Source organism: Atractosteus spatula, chromosome 5 (genome assembly GCF_055471065.1).
Source record: "Atractosteus spatula isolate fAtrSpa1 chromosome 5, fAtrSpa1.hap1, whole genome shotgun sequence".
Taxonomy (NCBI): domain Eukaryota; kingdom Metazoa; phylum Chordata; class Actinopteri; order Semionotiformes; family Lepisosteidae; genus Atractosteus; species Atractosteus spatula.
In genome coordinates, this window is record NC_142710.1 from 26,611,677 (window position 1) to 26,633,080 (window position 21,404).

Genomic DNA, 21,404 nt, shown 5'->3' on the forward strand with positions numbered 1-21,404 from the left:
GTTCATGTGAGCTGTCTTTTAGCCAACTGGTCTAGGTGCGTGACTACCAGCTGGCAGGTTGTGTGTTCGAATCCAGCTGGTGTTAGACTTTTCTTTTAACAAACATTTCTTCGAAAAAATAGAATAGCGATATTATGGACAATCAATTGACTTTTATATTTCAAAATATCGCAACATGATCGATATTTGCGATATTTTGAACATATCTTCCCTTCTGACAGTGGTTCCTGCTTCTATTGTGTGTGTGTGTGCAACAGAGTAAATTTTTATAGAGAAATGGAGGCTGGACAGTATGCATTACAATATAAACATATATATTGATTTAAATCGTGTTCTGATTTAAATCGCAAACGCGTGTTTAATTATATGTGTTTTTTAATCATAATCAGGCTAATGCAACATAAATTGATACAGTATCTTTGTCTTCTAAGTATCTTAATAAACTTTCAGCATAGCTTTCTACCCGTCAAGATTTATATTTCTTGGGATTTTGGGATCAAATGTGGAAGGATTAGATTATAATCGTTTTTATTTGTCAAATACGTGATTGTATTTCTGAATGTTATGTGACACCTACAGTAGTTCACTGCTTTAAATACATCGAATTAAGAAAGTTATGTGTAGCACTTTAGAACTTTTTTCTGAACCAGGGAAAATCTGATCATGTTTCTCTATAACAATAATAAAAAACTTTATTTTACATATCGCCTTTAAAAGTGGCATCTCAAAGCAATACAGTAGATCGAAAAACAGTTAAAAGGGACCAAATTAAATACCAGACAATCGCAAACGCGTTTTCAATAAAATTATTTTATTCATTCAGCAGTTTGTGAGAGGGACATCCAGCAGGGAGAGACACACACACCGGTTTTCATTGACAAAATTGTTTTTTTTCAATTCCTCTTGTCTAACAGGAATGTTTTGTTTGTGGACAGACTGTTAGACAAGAGGAAAAGACCGCCTCCTCCTACGAAGCATTAATCGCGTATCTAAGGAAAATTGCAGTATACCTTTGTTCATGCACATCATTATACAGTACAGTATCTCAATTTGTATTTCGATAAAAAAAAATCGTTTGCCCAGCCACTACTGTTGTTATTGTTTTTATCCTGTAAAGCGTTTCCTTTTTCTGAGTTTTCCATTTCCTTTTTCTGATCACTCGCTTTCTGGATACACATCTCACCTGTCCTGTTCTTTGTTTTCCTGGTTTGCTGATTATGCCTGCTGCGGTCCACTCCTACCCTCACACCTAAAGAATACTATTTTAAATTTCTTGGCGCAGTTCATTAACCCTTGTATGTGCTGTCCGCGCCGAAAATGCAATTAAAAAAAAGTCAAAAAACGCGCTCAAAATACAATTTATAGCTTAATAAGATACACTCCACAGGCAAAATTAAAGACAAAATTAAAGACGATTAAAATCTGTAATCTTTCCACTTGTACTGTGAGTCATCGGACAGTTTCTGCTTTGTGTAAGGATGGTGAGAAAGCTGTGCTCAATGTATTTAAGGGACTTAAAAGTTAAAGGAGATGCTTCATATTGCTTGACTAATTTTAAAAACCAAGTTATAAATGCAGATGCTCCCTCGGTGCCGCGCCGGGTGTAAATATCAAAGTATACATTCCCAACAAGAATTGTACCCATCTGTCATGCAAATAAAACACCTTGAATTGAATTGAATTGAGGGAGAGAGGGGGGTAGTGGGACAGAGATACTGTAGACAGACTCAAGGCAAATAAAATACTTATGGGTACACAGGCATTCACGACAGCAACATACGAAACGTTTGCACGTACTGTATAGTTAAGTTATTACTTGGTTTTCAAAATGCAACGAAATACAATATTGTTGTTGCTGCTGTTCTGGTTGTTTTTATCCCGTAAAGCGTTTTGAGAAGCCACCTTTAAAGGCGATATATACTGTAAAACCGCTGATTCTTATGGAATGTGTTCCGCAGGAGATTCAAATTTTTATTTATTTATTTTTTAATCGTGTATCTTAGGAAATCTCAGTATAACTTTGTTCATGAACAGTGGCATGTTACATTATCATTCGTTTTTTAACAAGGCTCGCCAGCTAATGTGAATCGAAACCTGTCTTGCTAGCTTTTAAAGTCGTGCATGTGTAAACTGTACTAGAGGGCATGCAAGTTACTCTGCCCCTTTCAGCTGCAGGGAGTCCCTCTGCTGCAACACACAGCAGACAGAACGGGAGACTATTGCCTTTCATACAGATGCAGCCATTCAAAATGCGTGCGTTATTTTGCGGCATACCCCGGTGGGCGTGGCGCGGCATCTCGCAGTGTCACGCAGTGTGACGTGTTAATCGCGCGTCATTTGACGCTCTGCCGGAAACTATCCGGCGTCACCTTGTAAAACCGCCAGGGGGAGCTTAACCTCTCATGTACAGCATTTGAGCCTTTAATTTTGAACAGTGTATTACAGCATGTTAATCTTCAGTCATTAAAATGTTGGTATATTTTATGAAAGCAAGATTGCTCAGTTGGACAAAAGTACACAACCTACCTTTATCAGAAATATTTATGCATCAAAGCCTTTACCGGAGATATTACTAATAGTATTAATAATGGATGACTTTGGACAAGCTGTATACTCAAAGTATAATTTCTTTAGCACATTTGTACAAGCACTTGGAATCTGTCCAAGCCATACTTTGTCAGGCATTTTGTTTTACTTCAACGGGCATAAAAACTTCCTTGCTTTTAACAGGGCGTTTCATAATTTCTAACTACGAAAATGATTTAAAATGCGACACCTATCATTCAACTAGAGCTTAAAATATCACAAGGAAAAATACACACCGGTATTCCATTTCTCCCTAAACATTGTAAGCTTCGAAGTCTTTAACTAACGTGATACCGGAGTCAACAAGCATACTTTTAGAATTTGATTAAAAGGGAATATAATATGGAATCGCGTATCTCAAGAATTTAATAACGGTATGATTATATCCATGTACTGCGGCAGGGCTGTGTAGGGCTGTTTCGCCTGCCTGCTCATGCGAGCTGACTGTAGCCGACTGGTCTAGGTGCGTGCCTGCCAACGGGCAGGGTGTGTGCTCGAATCCAGCTGGTGCTGAACCTTCCAGTTTTATTTATTTATTTTTTAATCGCGTAACATATTACCGTATGCAAACTGTACTGTATACAGTATGTATATGTATATTTAATGTCTTAATTGTGCCCGTTTAATTGAATTTTAAAAAATTATTTAACACGAACATTAAGCTGTTTACATCTTCCGCCTGAGAACAGTCACCCGTTGCTACCCAACGCAGAATGGTGATTGGCTGACACCATCTGACACCCCTCTGATTGGAGAAAAAAGACGTGCTAGTTTGCTATACATACTGTAACAGGAAGAGGATTTCTTTCTATTCAAAACGTGTACTTTAAAAGTTTAAGAAGTAAAAACCTTACAGCGTACACAGATTTCTAAACTGATCAGGATCGTTATCTTTGTCTTATGCATAACAATATTCACCGCTCTGTGCAGCAAATTAATAATAAACTTTATTTTATATAGCGTTTTAAACGAATAAGTAATTAGATTGCTCATAAACCTAATCACTTGCTTTTTCTTTTTATTTAGGCTCAGATTTCAACTATAGATCGTATTATTAATACCCTTGGTGATACCCCTTGGTGTTTCTCTCGCTCTCTCTCGGGTCACCTGATCATTAGCTCGAAAGATTTGAGTGCTTTGTGTATATTCTAATGGTAGTGGGGGCAGGGTGTGTGGGAACAGGTTTGGTTGAAATTGCATTGGAGATCTATGTTCTTCACACCTGAAACATTTTCTCTGAAAGCATTTTCTTCGCTGTTTAACCGATCTTGTTACAGCATGTTACAGTTTACTATTATTAACCATATTAATTTTAAGTGCTTAATGTAAAATCTTGTAAAAATATATTTTCATTGTTCAAATATACATTAAGTCTGACTATCATATAATAAGTTAAATACAAAACTAAAGAAAAAATAGGGTTAAATATAATTCAAAATATTTTGCTAACAATGTTAACTGTTTATGAATAATAAAATGTATTAGCTAAGGCGTAGGATGGCACAGTTGTTAGTATGTTTTTTGTTTTGTTTCTTTTTCATAAATACAACAGTAGTACCTGATGTCTCAGTGGCTTTCAAAATTAAATTATGCATGCAAACCTGTGAACTAGAAAGATAACTAAGATATCCATCCATTTATAATGGTGGCAAAGTGGTTAGCATTGCTATCTTGCAGCACTGGGGTCCTAGGTTCAATTCCTGCCATCCTGTGTGTGTGGGGTTTACATGTTCTCTCTGGGTTACATGGTTTTTCTCCATATGTGTGATATGACTCCCTCTCGCACTCCAAAACATACTGGTAAGTTAATTAGTTTATGGGAAACCTGGCCCTGGTCTGTGTGTGTTTGTGTCTGTCTGTCCTGTGATGGACTGGCGCTATGTCCAGGGTGTATTCTGCCTTGTGTCCGTTGCTTACTGGGATAGGCTCCAAATCCTCTGTACTGGATAAAGAGATTAGAAATGGAAGTAAAGGCACTGTGTGGATGGAACTATACACAGTGTTAGAAACCCACTATGAAATGGCAGCATCTCACTGAGAATAAAATATTTTTTACTGCTGGCTTAAGGAAACAGCCTTTCCACCTCTCTTGCACATCAGTATCCATACCTAGTTATTTAAACAAATTGCCTCTAATTATAAACATCTTAATATGCTGGCTCTGTGGATCCGCATCAGCTATGTTTGCCCATTCCTTCAATTCATGTGCATCCAACACACAGTTCAATGCCAGCAACTACACATAATCTAAAATACAATCCTTATTTCAGTATCTATGTAAACATATAGTCTGTTAACTTCATCATCTTCATCAAAAGTATGCCTAACCCCATTAGGAAGTGTTCTTGTTATAAGTGTATTCCTCAGCTTTCCCCAAACTATCTTCTTCTTGCCAACATCTCTAGTCTTTTATCCTGCAATAACTCAGCCAACACTTAAATCTCCAAAAGCTGCTTGTGTTAATTTCTTTAAATCACAAATATCATGTGTAAATACTGGCCATGTAATACTCTGCATTGTGGAATAATAGTTTGTTTTAAAGGGAACTAGAGAAACTAAGAACTAGAGAAATCAAGAAAGGCTTTTTTTCTAGAATTAATAAATGCACATCCTGTTCACTGGGGAAATTAAATCCACACTGAGCAATCTTCAATATGTTCAGAATATGACAGCAAGAATCCTATCAGGGATGCATTACACCTGTTTTCAAGTCCTTGCACTGGTTACCTATCAGATTTCGAGTCAACTTCAAAATCCTTATCCTCCTTATATACTGTCCTACAACTGGTATTATTGTTCTCCGAATTATTGTACTTGACATGACTTCATTCAGCCTTTCCTGAACGTCTATGACAGGCAGAGTGAGTGCTGTTTCTGGTGCGATCTTTTACAGCTGACATTTCACTGTTTTAAACGAACAAGAAATTAGATTGCTCATAAATCACTTATTCTATATAAACACAGCGTAATTGCCCTCCGAAAATCTTCTTTTTCTTGTTCGTTTTAGAGACCTTGATCGAAACTGATTTTAGATGTCAGAAAGAATTTATTTTCTCTGTATTTCCTACATTGCTTTGTCAAGATTTTAACTTTATATCTAACTTTATATCTAGGCTCAGATTTCAACTATAAATCGTACAGTAATTAATAGCAGTAAATACTGATGTTTATACATAAAAAAGTCATGCCTTGGAGTCATGCAAAAAGTCATGCCTCAAGAGCACAGCAAAGAGTGTATTAAAAGACACTTGTATTTATCAACGCTTTCTTTTCCGTATACCAGATTTTATGGAACCACTTCAGAGGGGTGTCAGCCAGTCAGATTCCAGGATTCGGCACTTTAAAGGAAAAATACACACCGGTATTCCATTTCTCCCTAACGATTTTAAGCATCGAAGTATTTAACTAGCATGTGAAATAGCGTGTGAAAAAGTGGTAGTTTTAAGCTTTTCTGCTAATATAATATGGAATCGATATTGATTTAAATCGTGTTCTGATTTAAATCGCAAACGCGTGTTTAATTATATGTGTTTTTTAATCATAATCAGGCTAATGCAACATAAATTGATACAGTATCTTTGTCTTCTAAGCATCTTAATAAACTTTCAGCATAGCTTTCTACCCGTCAAGATTTATATTTCTTGGGATTTTGGGATCAAACGTGGAAGGATTAGATTATAATCGTTTTTATTTGTCAAATACGTGATTGTATTTCTGAATGTTATGTGACACCTACAGTAGTTCACTGCTTTAAATACATCGAATTAAGAAAGTTATGTGTAGCACTTTAGATCTTTTTTCTGAACCAGGGAAAATCTGATCATGTTTCTCTATAACAATAATAAAAAAAACTTTATTTTACATATCGCCTTTAAAAGTGGCATCTCAAAGCAATACAGTAGATCGAAAAACAGTTAAAAGGGACCAGATTAAATACCAGACAATCGCAAACGCATTTTCAATAAAATTATTTTATTCATTCAGCAGTTTGTGAGAGGAACATCCAGCAGGGAGAGACACACACACCGGTTTTCATTGACAAAATTGGTTTTTTTCAATTCCTTTTGTCTAACAGGAATGTTTTGTTTGTGGACAAACTGTTAGACAAGAGGAAAAGACCGCCTCCTCCTACGAAGCATTAATCGCGTATCTAAGGAAAATTGCAGTATACCTTTGTTCATGCACATCATTATACAGTACAGTATCTCAATTTGTATTTCGATAAAAAAAATCGTTTGCCCAGCCACTACTGTTGTTATTGTTTTTATCCTGTAAAGCGTTTTCTTTTTCTGCGTTTTCCATTTCCTTTTTCTGATCACTCGCTTTCTGGATACACATCTCACCTGTCCTGTTCTTTGTTTTCCTGGTTTGCTGATTATGCCTGCTGCGGTCCACTCCTACCCTCACACCTAAAGAATACTATTTTAAATTTCTTGGCGCAGTTCATTAACCCTTGTATGTGCTGTCCGCGCCCAAAATGCAATTAAAAAAAAGTAAAAAACCGCGCTCAAAATGCAATTTAGAGCTTAATAAGATACACTCCACAGGCAAAATTAAAGACAAAATTAAAGACGATTAAAATCTGTAATCTTTCCACTTGTACTGTGAGTCATCGGACAGTTTCTGCTTTGTGTAAGGATGGTGAGAAAGCTGTGTTCAATGTATTTAAGGGACTCAGAAGTAAAAGAAGATGCTTCATATTGCGTGACTAATTTTAAAAACCAAGTTATAAATGCAGACGCTCCCTCGGTGCCGCGCCGGGTGTAAATATCAAAGTATACATTCCCAACAAGAATTGTACCCATCTGTCATGCAAATAAAACACCTTGAATTGAATTGAGGGAGAGATGGGGGTAGTGGGACAGAGATACTGTAGACAGACTCAAGGCAAATAAGATACTTATGGGTACGCAGACATTCACGACAGCAACATACGAAACGTTTGCACGTACTGTATAGTTAAGTTATTACTTGGTTTTCAAAGTGCAACGAAATACAATATTGTTGTTGCTGCTGTTCTGGTTGTTTTTATCCCGTAAAGCGTTTTGAGAAGCCACCTTTAAAGGCGATATATACTGTAAAACCACTGATTCTTATGGAATGTGTTCCGCGGGAGATTCAAATTTTTATTTATTTATTTTTTAATCGCGTATCTTAGGAAATCTCAGTATAACTTTGTTCATGAACAGTGGCATGTTACATTATCATTCGTTTTTTTAACAAGGCTCGCCAGCTAATGTGAATCGAAACCTGTCTTGCTAGCTTTTAAAGTCGTGCATGTGTAAACTGTACTAGAGGGCATGCAAGTTACTCTGCCCCTTTCAGCGGCAGGGAGTCCCTCTGCTGCAACACACAGCAGACAGAACGGGAGACTATTGCCTTTCATATCTGACACCAGTGAAGTAAAAGGGGTGTCTAAAGGGGTGATTTTAGACCACATTTTAGTTACTTTATTTTGTTTACTTTTAACATTTCTGTAATTTACAGTAGATGTCACAATAGAAGCCCGAAGCCTATTATACTCAGTCTAGCCTTGGATCCTCTGAGTCCCTTGACTCAGTTATTGCATATTAATTTCTTGAGATACGCGATTCCATATTATATTCCCTTTTAATCAAATTCTAAAAGTATGCTTGTTGACTCCGGTATCGCGTTACTTAAAGACTTCGATGCTTAAAATGTTTAGGGAGAAATGGAATACTGGTGTGTATGTTTTCTTTAAAGTACCGAGACCAGCCATATACTGAACGTTTAAGTTCCAAAATTAATATCGTTTATGGACTTCACACGCGTTGCAGTATGCTCCTATTCTTTTTATGCTCAGGCACTAAAATCTCCCTTCTGCTTTGTGTAAGGATGGTATCAAGAGCAATCTTAAGTGGTGAGAAAGCTGTGTTCAATGTATTTAAGGGACTCAAAAGTAAAAGAAGATGCTTCATATTGCTTGACTAATTTTAAAAACCAAGTTATAAATGCAGACGCTCCCTCGGTGCGCTGCTCTGGTGCGCCGGCTGTTACACAGTGCCTGTCTGCCGTAAGCGTTACAATATACATACCCAACACTGCTTGTACCCATCTGTCATGCAAATAAAACACCTTGAATTGAATTGAATTGAGGGGAGAGGGGGGGAATACTAAAGCCAATACTGGCTCAATACCCTCAATGGGCTTTGACGTGCTAATGCGTTGGTTTAACAGTCCGGGTGTGGCAGGCTTCCAATGTCAACTCGACTCGATTGGAAGACAATGAACGTATTTTAGCCCTAAATGAATTAATAGCAAACATGGTTTACATAAAATACATTTTTCCAAGAAAGTTTATAATAATACGATCTATAGTTGAAATCTGAGCCTACTTTAAAAATAAAGGAAAAGCATTTTCAGAGAGTAATCATGCTGTGTTTATGTAGAAAAAGCGATTAGGTTTACGAGCAATCTAATTACCTATTCGCTTAAAACGCTATTAAAAATTTACTCTGTTGCACACACACACACAATAGAAGCAGGCACCGCTGTCAGAAGGGAAGATATGTTCAAAATATCGCAAATATCGATCATGTTGCGATATTTTGAAATATAAAAGTCAATTGATTGTCCATAATATCGCTATTCTATTTTTTCGAAGAAATGTTTCTTAAAAGAAAAGACCAGCACCAGCTGGATTCGAAAACACAACCTGTCAGCTGGTAGTCACGTCTACAAGACAGCTCACATGAACAGGCAGGCGAAACAGCCCTACACAGCCCTGTCGCAGCACACGAATACCATTATTAAATTCTTTAGATACGCGATTCCATATTATATTCCCTTTTAATCAAATTCTAAAAGTATGCTTGTTGACTCCGGTATCGCGTTAGTTAAAGACTTCGAAGCTTAAAATGTTTAGGGAGAAATGGAATACTGGTGTGTATTTTTTTCTTTAAAGTACCAAGACCAGCTATACACTGTATGTTTATGTTCCAAAATTAATATCGTTTATGACCTTCACACGCGTTACAGTATGCTCCTATTCTTTTTATGCTCAGCTACTAAGATTTCCCTTCAGTGGTAAAATTCAATACCTACAACGGGCACAGCAAAGACGTTTACTGTCTTTCTACGACAGACCAACGGACCACGAGTGCCCCTGTCGGTCAACCAATCACGTACTGCGGTGCCCCGCGTCATCTTGCGTCATACTGAGCGACGTCACCTGCGGTACGTGTCTGTAACGCGCACTTTGAATGGCTGCATCTGTATCTGACTCCAGTGAAGTAAAAGGGGTGTCTAAAGGGGTGATTTCAGACCACATTTCTAGTTACTTTATTTTGTTTACTTTTAACATTTTTGTAATTTACAGTAGATGTCACAATAGAAGCCCGAAGCCTATTATACTCAGTCTAGCCTTGGATCCTCTGAGTCCCATGACTCAGTCTTGTCTGCTTTCCTAGAATAAAACCAGTTAAGTCTTGTGTACTATGCAATTTATATTTTCCGATTCCATGCATTCCCTTAATGTTTAGAGTTTACTATATTCTCCAGACTCAAACACATAAGTACTAATAGCTCTGTCCCTTTAGGAGACTCTTTGCAGTACTGTGTCCCACTACCCCCATGAATTCTTTAGGTTGGGTCTAATATTTTCCAGTAATATACAGAATGGGATACAAAATGCTGTCAGGCAGGTAACAGAAAAGAGAAAAATATAAATATTTCCATTTTACAGACGTTCACACATTTATAACATTTTGGCTCAATAAAAAGCTAACCCAATAATTAAATGTGATAAAGTATAGTTTGGATGTTTATACATTCATGTTAATCGTATTCTTGATTTATTTCATGTTTCATTTGCTAACTTAGAGCATATTGTGCAATGAAGAATAAAATAGCTGCATGACAAGTGACTTCCTTCTCTCAGTGGCAATTAAAAGGTAGCCTGATAAATTATAATAAGACAGTAAGAAAGGTTCCAATCAGGAGGAGACATATCTTTCCATTTTTTTGTTTGATTGCTGGTAGCAAACTGATCTGAGGATCTACTCCAGCTCTTTCTCTTTTTATCATACAGTACATCTTATTTTCTTGCTTTCTGAAACACAATATAACAAAAAATAACCTCACAAACTCAAAGAAAAAATCCTTGCTCCCCCCCCTTCCCTTGGCAGTACTTCCTCCCATGCTTTTAACTAAGGGCATCTAAAATACTGTCAAACAGCTACAATGGTATCTCTGTACAAGGCTTTGACTGTGTCAATCACAGCACCTACCATTCCCTTACCAGCAACAACATGGATTCTAACACTCAGACATTAAAAAAAGTCAGGCCAAGAGAGAAAATACCGAGCTTTACAACATGCGGTACCAGTAACATTTTACCCACAGTAGACTCACCAACCAGATGTGTTTCAGTTTCTGTGATAAGCCTAGATTAATCATATCCTCTCCTCTAGTAGGAGCACCAAGTGTAAACATGTAACGCCCCTATTAAAAATAATGGCAAAACAGAAGTTCACTCTTTCTAGAACATACCTTCCTATGGACACTCCTAAAATGTATAAAATAGTGTCCACAGCATCTCATAATAGAGGCAAATGGGGAACTTCAAACTCATTTCATACAATGCCATCCATGAGGGGTTAAATACACCCTGAGAGAAATTAATTTCTGGATAATTCAACGGCTGTGATTTCTGGAATATGTATTATCCCAAATATTTTCAAAAGAAATTGAATCATTTCAATGAATCTGTGCCATTCAAGTACCTGCTCCAGACAGTAACCACTGCTAAGGGTTTATATGAAGCTTGCATTAAAAGACTTTAAAAAAATGTCATGTTCCCATAAAAAAGTCATGCCTTGGAGTATAGACCCCCAAAGGAATGCCATAGACTTAAACTGCAAAATAAACACATACAGAAAGGAAGTATTTGTATTGTGATTGCAAATCCTGGTATGAGTGATTGGTATGACTTTCCTCATTACAAATCTCTTATTAGAATTTAAATTTCTCTGTAACTCCAGGTCAGAACAGAGAAAATGTAACTGCCTTAAGGAGTTTACGATTATGAAAAATAGAAGGATAAGCATGATACGTATGTCTTCTGTCATTTTCTAAGTCATGTTACTGAGCACCAAATCTTATTGAGAATATGAATCCATTTAAGGTTTATACCATTAAAGTAAAGGTTTATTCCATGCTGAAAATGTTTGTACCAGACTTTTTTGAGCCCTGTTTAATTGTGTCTGAAGTCTGATGTTGTAAATTTTATTGTTAAAAAGATCCATGAAAATGTCACTACTAAAGTTAGCTGGTACTGTTGGTATTGTAAGTGGCAAGTAGAGCTCATATTTTAGATTTTGTGTAGTTGCTAGCTTTGAACTGTGTGTTGGATGCACATGAATTGAAGGAATGGGCAAACATAGCTGATGCGGATCCACAGAGCCAGCATATTAAGATGTTTATAATTAGAGGCAATTTGTTTAAATAACTAGGTATGGATACTGATGTGCAAGAGAGGTGGAAAGGCTGTTTCCTTAAGCCAGCAGTATAAAATGTTTTATTCTCAGTGAGATGCTGCCATTTCATAGTGGGTTTCTAACACTGTGTATAGTTCCATCCACACAGTGCCTTTACTTCCATTTCTAATCTCTTTATCCAGTACAGAGGATTTGGAGCCTATCCCAGTAAGCGACGGACACTAGGCAGAATACACCCTGGACATAGCGCCAGTCCATCACAGGACAGACAGACACAAACACACACACACCAGGGCCAGTTTAAATCTAACCTCAGAACCTTTCTTTTCAGAAGACTTAGTGTCTGTATCTGCTTCATTTTCTAATTTTGGTAGCACCTCTAACTGCTTGTCTTTCTTATATGCATTTACTTTGTAATCTGTGGTCCTTTTATCTGTTTTTACATCTACTGTATTGCTTTGAGATGCCACCTTTAATGGTGATATATCAAATAAAGTTTTTTATTATTGTTATAGGGAAACATGATCAGATTGTCCCTGGTTCAGAAAAAATGATCTAAAGTATACTAGTTTGTCACTCTTCTAATTCTCTTTGCTAAATGACTTTTCATACTAATCTGATCAATCTAACTGCCAGTTTTCTGTGCTTTCTCTATCCTGCTAGATTTGCAATTATTCTGAAAATTTTCATCTTGAAATAACTCATTTCTAAATACCTTTTTCACTGTTAACATCTTGCAGCAACTCTGCGACAAAATATACACTCTGACAGTTCATCCTGCTACCAACATTAAATAGAACAAATCTTAAGATTTCTATATTTATGTCTTTATTTAGTGGTTTCATTAGTGACAAAGGCTAAACTTTCTTGGAAAAATGTCTTTTATGTGTTGTGGAAAAAACTGACTTGCTTTAACAAAATATGTTTACAAATCCTTTCACCTGGCATTTTCGTAGTTAGAAATTATGGAACGCTCTGTTAAAAGCAAGGGAGTTTTTATGTCCGTTGCAGTTCTTTTGCAACATGAATATAATTATATCGTTATTAATTTCTTGAGATACGCGATTCCATATTATATTCCCTTTTAATCAAATTCTAAAAGTATGCTTGTTGACTCCGGTATCGTGGTATTCTTTTTATGCTCAGGCACTAAGATCTCCCTTCTGCTTTGTGTAAGGATGGTATCAAAAGCAATCTTAAGTGGTGAGAAAGCTGTGCTCAATGTATTTAAGGGACTTAAACGTAAAAGGAGATGCTTCATATTGCTTGACTAATTTTAAAAACTAAGTTAGAAATGCAGACGCTCCCTCGGTGCGCTGCTCTGGTGCGCCGGCTCTTACACAGTGCCTGTCTGACGTAAGCATTACAATATACATACCCAACACTGCTTGTACCCATCTGTCATGCAAATAAAACACCTTGAATTGAATTGAATTGAGGGGAGAGGGGGGGAATACTAAAGACAATACTGGCTTTGACGTGCTAATGCGTTGGTTTAACAGTCAGGGTGTGGCAGGCTTCCAATGTCAACTCGACTCGATTGGAAGACAATGAACGTATTTTAGCCCTAAATGAATTAATAGCAAACATGGTTTACATAAAATACATTTTTCCAAGAAAGTTTATAATAATACGATCTATAGTTGAAATCTGAGCCTACTTTAAAAATAAAGGAAAAGCATTTTCAGAGAGCAATCACGCTGTGTTAATGTAGAAAAAGCGATTAGGTTTATGAGCAATCTAATTACCTATTTGCTTAAAACGCTATATAAAATAAAGTTTATTTAGAGATGAATGATCAGTGTCGCAGTTTAAATAATGGGAGTCAGGAAACTAACACACAATTAAATTTGCCTGTGGAGTGTATCTTATTAAGCTATAAATTGTATTTTGAGCGCGTTTTTTGACTTTTTTTTAATTGCATTTTCGGCGCGGACAGCACATACAAGGGTTAATGAACTGCGCCAAGAAATTTAAAATAGTATTCTTTAGGTGTGAGGGTAGGAGTGGACCGCAGCAGGCATAATCAGCAAACCAGGAAAACAAAGAACAGGACAGGTGAGATGTGTATCCAGAAAGCGAGTGATCAGAAAAAGGAAATGGAAAACACAGAAAAAGGAAACGCTTTACAGGATAAAAACAATAACAACAGTAGTGGCTGGGCAAACGATTTTTTTTTATCGAAATACAAATTGAGATACTGTACTGTATAATGATGTGCATGAACAAAGGTATACTGCAATTTTCCTTAGATACGCGATTAATGCTTCGTAGGAGGAGGCGGTCTTTTCCTCTTGTCTAACAGTCTGTCCACAAACAAAACATTCCTGTTAGACAAGAGGAATTGAAAAAAAACAATTTTGTCAATGAAAACCGGTGTGTGTGTCTCTCCCTGCTGGATGTCCCTCTCACAAACTGCTGAATGAATAAAATAATTTTATTGAAAACGCGTTTGCGATTGTCTGGTATTTAATTTGGTCCCTTTTAACTGTTGTTCGATCTACTGTATTGCTTTGAGATGCCACTTTTAAAGGCGATATGTAAAATAAAGTTTTTTATTATTGTTATAGAGAAACATGATCAGATTTTCCCTGGTTCAGAAAAAAGTTCTAAAGTGCTACACATAACTTTCTTAATTCGATGTATTTAAAGCAGTGAACTACTGTAGGTGTCACATAACATTCAGAAATACAATCACGTATTTGACAAATAAAAACGATTATAATCTAATCCTTCCACATTTGATCCCAAAATCCCAAGAAATATAAATCTTGACGGGTAGAAAGCTATGCTGAAAGTTTATTAAGATACTTAGAAGACAAAGATACTGTATCAATTTATGTTGCATTAGCCTGATTATGATTAAAAAACACATATAATTAAACACGCGTTTGCGATTTAAATCAGAACACGATTTAAATCAATATAAATGTTTATATTGTAACGCATACTGTCCAGCCTCCATTTCTCTATAAAAATTTACTCTGTTGCACACACACACACAATAGAAGCAGGAACCACTGTCAGAAGGGAAGATATGTTCAAAATATCGCAAATATCGATCATGTTGCGATATTTTGAAATATAAAAGTCAATTGATTGTCCATAATATCGCTATCCTATTTTTTCGAAGAAATGTTTGTTAAAAGAAAAGTCTAGCACCAGCTGGATTCGAACACACAACCTGCCAGCTGGTAGTCACACACCTAGACCAGTCGGCTACAAGACAGCTCGCATGAACAGGCAGGCGAAATAGCCCTACACAGCCCTGTCGCAGCACATGAATACCGTTATTAAATTCTTTAGATACGCGATTTCATATTATATTAGCAGAAAAGCTTAAAACTACCACTTTTTCACACGCTATTTCACATGCTAGTTAAATACTTCGATGCTTAAAATCGTTAGGGAGAAATGGAATACTGGTGTGTATTTTTTTCTTTAAAGTACCAAGACCAGCTATATACTGTATGTTTACGTTCCAATATTAATATTGTTTATGGCCTTCACACGCGTTACAATATGCTCCTATTCTTTTTATGCTCAGCTACTAAGATTTCCCTTCAGTGGTAAAATTCAATATCTACAACGGGCACAGCAAAGACGTTTACTGTACTGTAAGTCTTTCTACGACAGACCAACGGACCACGAGTGCCCCTGTTGGTCAACCAATCACGTACTGCGGTGCCACGCGTCATCTTGCATCACACTGAGCGACGCCACCTGTTGTACGTGTCTGTAACGCGCACTTTGAATGGCCGCATCTGTATGTTGTGTTGTGGAAGTGCCCGAGCTAGGGTTAGGGTAAGGGTTTGAGGAATACCTAGACATTTTGTGATGCATTTGCTGTGCTCTAGGACACATGTGAAATGCAAGAAAAGTGTTGTTTCGATGTTTCTTTGACAAATTAATTTGGCCCAATTTTGCACTTTTTGCTAAGCCGCGCGCGCGCCTCTCAATCAAAACTGGTTCAAAATCAAAAGTTTGAAAACAGTCTTTTTCAGAGCTAAATTATCTTCTATTTGGCATTTAAACCCGAGTAAACAAATAAGATTAACAAAACTTGAGTGTTATTTGTATTCCTGACCTGTTGACAACACCACACTTGTTAATTTGCTTATGCCATTCCAGCAGCAGGTAACGCAAGAAAAAGAGCCTGGATAATGAAAGCAGATTCACAGCAGTTACTTTTAGAAGGTCATTAAACTGATACTTTGAGCAATTGGAACTACTTTGCCTTATTTTGGGTAACTTTTTGAACATAGCTTTTCAATGCAAGGTTTTTTATATATGTTGTGTTGTGGAAGTGTCCGAGCTAGGGTTAGGGTTAGGGTTTGAGGAACACCTAGACATTTTGTGATGCATTTGCTGTGCTCTAGGACACATGTGAAATGCAAGAAAGGTGTTGTTTCGATGTTTCTTTGACAAATTAATTTGGCCCAATTTTGCACTTTTTGCTAAGCCGCGCACCTGTCAATCAAAACTGGTCAAAAATCAAAAGTTTGTAAACAGTCTTTTTCAGAGCTAAATTATCTTCTGTTTGGCATTTAAACCCGAGTAAACACATAAGATTAGCAAAACTTGTGTTTTATTTGTATTCCTGACCTGTTAACGACACCACACTTGTTAATTTGCGTATGCCATTCCAGCAGCAGGTAACGCAAGAAAAAAAGACTGGAAAATGAAAGCAGATTCACAGCAGTTACATTTAGAAGGTTATTAAATTGATACTTTGAGCAATTGGAACTACTTTGCATTATTTTGGGTAACTTTTTGAACATAGCTTTTCAATGCAAGGTTTTTTATATATGTTGTGTGCTGGAAGTGCCCCAGCTAGGGTTAGGTTTAGGGTTTGAGGAACACCTAGACATTTTGTGATGCATTTGCTGTGCTCTAGGACACATGTGAAATGCAAGAAAAGTGTTATTTCGATGTTTCTTTGACAAATTAATTTGGCCCAATTTTGCACTTTTTGCTAAGCCGCGCGGCTGTCAATCAAAACTGATCAAAAATCAAAAGTTTGAAAACAGTCTTTTTCAGAGCTAAATTATCTTCTGTTTGGCATTTAAACCCGAGTAAACAAATAAGATTAACAAAACTTGAGTGTTATTTGTATTCCTGACCTGTTGACGACACCACACTTGTTAATTTGCGTATGCCATTCCAGCAGCAGGTAACGCAAGAAAAAAAGACTGGAAAATGAAAGCAGATTCACAGCAGTTACTTTTAGAAGGTCATTAAATTGATACTTTGAGCAATTGGAACTACTTTGCATTATTTTGGGTAACGTTTTGAACTTAGCTTTTCAATGCAAGGTTTTTTATATATGTTGTGTTGTGGAAGTGCCCCAGCTAGGGTTAGGGTTAGGGTTTGAGGAACACCTAGACATTTTGTGATGCATTTGCTGTGCTCTAGGACACATGTGAAATGCAAGAAAAGTGTTGTTTCGATATTTCTTTGACAAATTAATTTTGCCCAGTTTTGCTCTTTTTGCTAAGCCGCGCGGCTGTCAATCAAAACTGATCAAAAATCAAAAGTTTGAAAACAGTCTTTTTCAGAGCTAAATTATCTTCTGTTTGGCATTTAAACCCGAGTAAACAAATAAGATTAACAAAACTTGAGTGTTATTTGTATTCCTGACCTGTTGACGACACCACACTTGTTAATTTGCGTATGCCATTCCAGCAGCAGGTAACGCAAGAAAAAAAGACTGGAAAATGAAAGCAGATTCACAGCAGTTACTTTTAGAAGGTCATTAAATTGATACTTTGAGCAATTGGAACTACTTTGCATTATTTTGGGTAACTTTTTGAACTTAGCTTTTCAATGCAAGTTTTTTTATATATGTTGTGTTGTGGAAGTGCCCCAGCTAGGGTTAGGGTTAGGGTTTGAGGAACACCTAGACATTTTGTGATGCATTTGCTGTGCTCTAGGACACATGTGAAATGCATGAAAAGTGTTGTTTCGATGTTTCTTTCACAAATTAATTTGGCCCAATTTTGCACTTTTTGCTAAGCCGCGCGGCTGTCAATCAAAACTGGTCAAAAATCAAAACTTTGAAAACAGTCTTTTTCAGAGCTAAATTATCTTCTGTTTGGCATTTAAACCCGAGTAAACACATAAGATTAACAAAACTTGTGTTTTATTTGTATTCCTGACCTGTTGACGACACCACACTTGTTAATTTGCATATGCCATTCCAGCAGCAGGTAACGCAAGAAAAAAAGACTGGAAAATGAAAGCAGATTCACAGCAGTTACTTTTAGAAGGTCATTAAACTGATACTTTGAGCAATTGGAACTACTTTGCCTTAATATGGGTAACTTTTTGAACATAGCTTTTCAAAGCAAGGTTTTCTATATATGTTGTGTTGTGGAAGTGCCCGAGCTAGGGTTAGGGTTAGGGTTTGAGGAACACCTAGACATTTTGTGATGCATTTGCAGTGCTCTAGGACACATGTGAAATGCAAGAAAAGTGTTGTTTCGATGTTTCTTTGACAAATTAATTTGGCCCAATTTTGCACTTTTTGCTAAGCCGCGCGCCTGTCAATCAAAACTGGTTCAAAATCAAAAGTTTGAAAACAGTCTGTTTCAGAGCTAAATGATCTTCTATTTGGCATTTAAGCCCGAGTAAACACATAAGATTAGCAAAACTTGAGTTTTATTTGTATTCCTGACCTGTTGACGACACCACACTTGTTAATTTGCGTATGCCATTCCAGCAGCAGGTAATGCAAGAAAAAAAGAATGGAAAATGAAAGCAGATTCACAGCAGTTACTTTTAGAAGGTCATTAAATTGATACTTTGAGCAATTGGAACTACTTTGCATTATTTTGGGTAACTTTTGGAACATAGCTTTTCAATGCAAGGTTTTTTACAGATGCAGCCATTCAAAATGCGCGGGCGATACTGCATTATTTTGCGGTACGCTGTACGCAGTCTACCGCAAGCTACCGGTAAATACCGCGAGTTACCGTAAATTCTCCTATAATACGACAAGCAAAATAATAGTATCCGGAATTTCCGCAAGGTGGAGCTAATAAAGCTCAACCTCTCATGTTTGAGCTGTGGCCATCAAAGTCTTTAACGAAGATATTACTAATAGTATTAATAATGAATGACCTTGGACAAGCTGTAAGTGTAAACTCAAAGTATTGCCCTGGTCAACATTCTTTTTTTCATTGACCATCTTTGTAAAAGTAACACCACAGCATTTCGCAATCACGCATTTGTTTCCAATCATGCAAAGTACAGTGATTCACCATGCCTTTCACATGCTCATAAAAGAGATTGATTTAGGAACATAAACATATTACCGTATGCAAACTGTACTGTATACAGTATGTATATGTATATTTAATGTCTTAACTGTGCCCGTTTAAGTATTGACTATTCATATCTAATTTTACCACTGAAGGGAAATCTTAGTAGCTGAGCATAAAAAGAATAGGAGCATACTGCAACGCATGTGAAGGCCATAAACGATATTAATTTTGGAACATAAACATACAGTATATGGCTGGTCTCGGTACTTTAAAGAAAACATACACGAAACATGGTTTCATTATGACCAGAATCTGTCTTGAGATATTTTTAACTTGATTTACAGTATTTGAGAGGTATGTCTTAACACCGATACTACAGTGCTTAAGTACTGCTCACGTATATGTTTCTAGGTTTATATTATGCATTTCATAAGGTCAAATTACTTTTGAGCAACTAATAAGAAGCACGAAACGGTATGCGTTTTAGTTTCGTTTCGTGCTGGGACCCGTGGATTGATTAGAGATATCAAGTACATACAAGTCATTTTTTAAATGTTGTAGTTCGTCTTGAAAAAATGTTACGAGTACATCATCTATCAACAATTACACAGGTTCTGTTTCCATATTGCGGATTTTGGTTACGTAATATTATTTTCTAGATTTCACGTTGTGAATATATGATTTGGGCAAACAGAGCCACAAAGAAGTACATTATGGGTTGTTGTTTTTTTTATGCAGTTTTATCTAGAACAAGCGATGCTTAAACCTTTGTCTGATTCTTGTGAAACTATCCACACGACAGTTACAGTACCTAGGAGTTGACTTCAGTGATGTCACTGATGGGATGTTTCTAAAAATCCATCCTCTGTAAAACGTCTTCTCTAGTTGTCCTGCATATGTATTCGCTAATGAAGCTGTGTGTTCTGAGCCTGGATCTCTACATTTCTGTATGAACCAGCTTAGAGGGCTAAAGACAGCTTGTGTTTAAATTGAGTGTAAGGCAATTTATGCTTCTAAAGTCATGGTCAGCATTTATTATTGTACTGTGCTGTAAACTTGTTCTGTGCCAAGTCACATTATTTTATAGCGTTTTTATAGCGTTATCAAATCCGGTGGAGTTTCCTGACTCCCATGTCACATGGTCTGTGATTGAAACTTGTAAAACCGGTTTAATTCGTCACAGCCAGCACTCCGGTTGTAAAGTAGAAGCAGGCGAGATTTCCAGCGAAAAACACCTCCCCCTTCTTCAGGTGTGAGGGTCTTCTGCTCAGAATGAAACGCTAAAATGTAATGTAGGCTCTGAATGGGTTCAATTGTGATTTGGGCTTGATTAAGGTCGCTGCCTTTCATCTAAAACCCTACTTGAATCCTTCTAAACTAAAAATCAGTGTTTGTGAGTTCTAAATAAAGAGATATCCAGGTAACAGTGAAACGGGCGGACAGTCTGGGGAGATCGCCCGTTTTCCATGTAAATAGTTCCCTGGTTCCGCATCCCTTGGTGTTTCTCTCGCTCTCTCTCGGGTCACCTGATCATTAGCTCGAAAGATTTGAGTGCTTTGTGTATATTCTAATGGTAGTGGGGGCAGGGTGTGTGGGAACAGGTTTGGTTGAAATTGCATTGGAGATCTATGTTCTTCACACCTGAAACATTTTCTCTGAAAGCATTTTCTTCGCAGTTTAACCGATCTTGTTACAGCATGTTACAGTTTACTATTATTAACCATATTAATTTTAAGTGCTTAATGTAAAATATTGTAAAAATATATTTTCATTGTTCAAATATACATTAAGTCTGACTATCATATAATAAGTTAAATACAAAACTAAAGAAAAAATAGGGTTAAATATAATTCAAAATATTTTGCTAACAATGTTAACTGTTTATGAATAATAAAATGTATTAGCTAAGGAGTAGGATGGCACAGTTGTTAGTATGTTTTTTGTTTTGTTTCTTTTTCATAAATACAACAGTAGTACCTGATGTCTCAGTGGCTTTCAAAATTAAATTATGCATGCAAACCTGTGAACTAGAAAGATAACTAAGATATCCATCCATTTATAATGGTGGCAAAGTGGTTAGCATTGCTATCTTGCA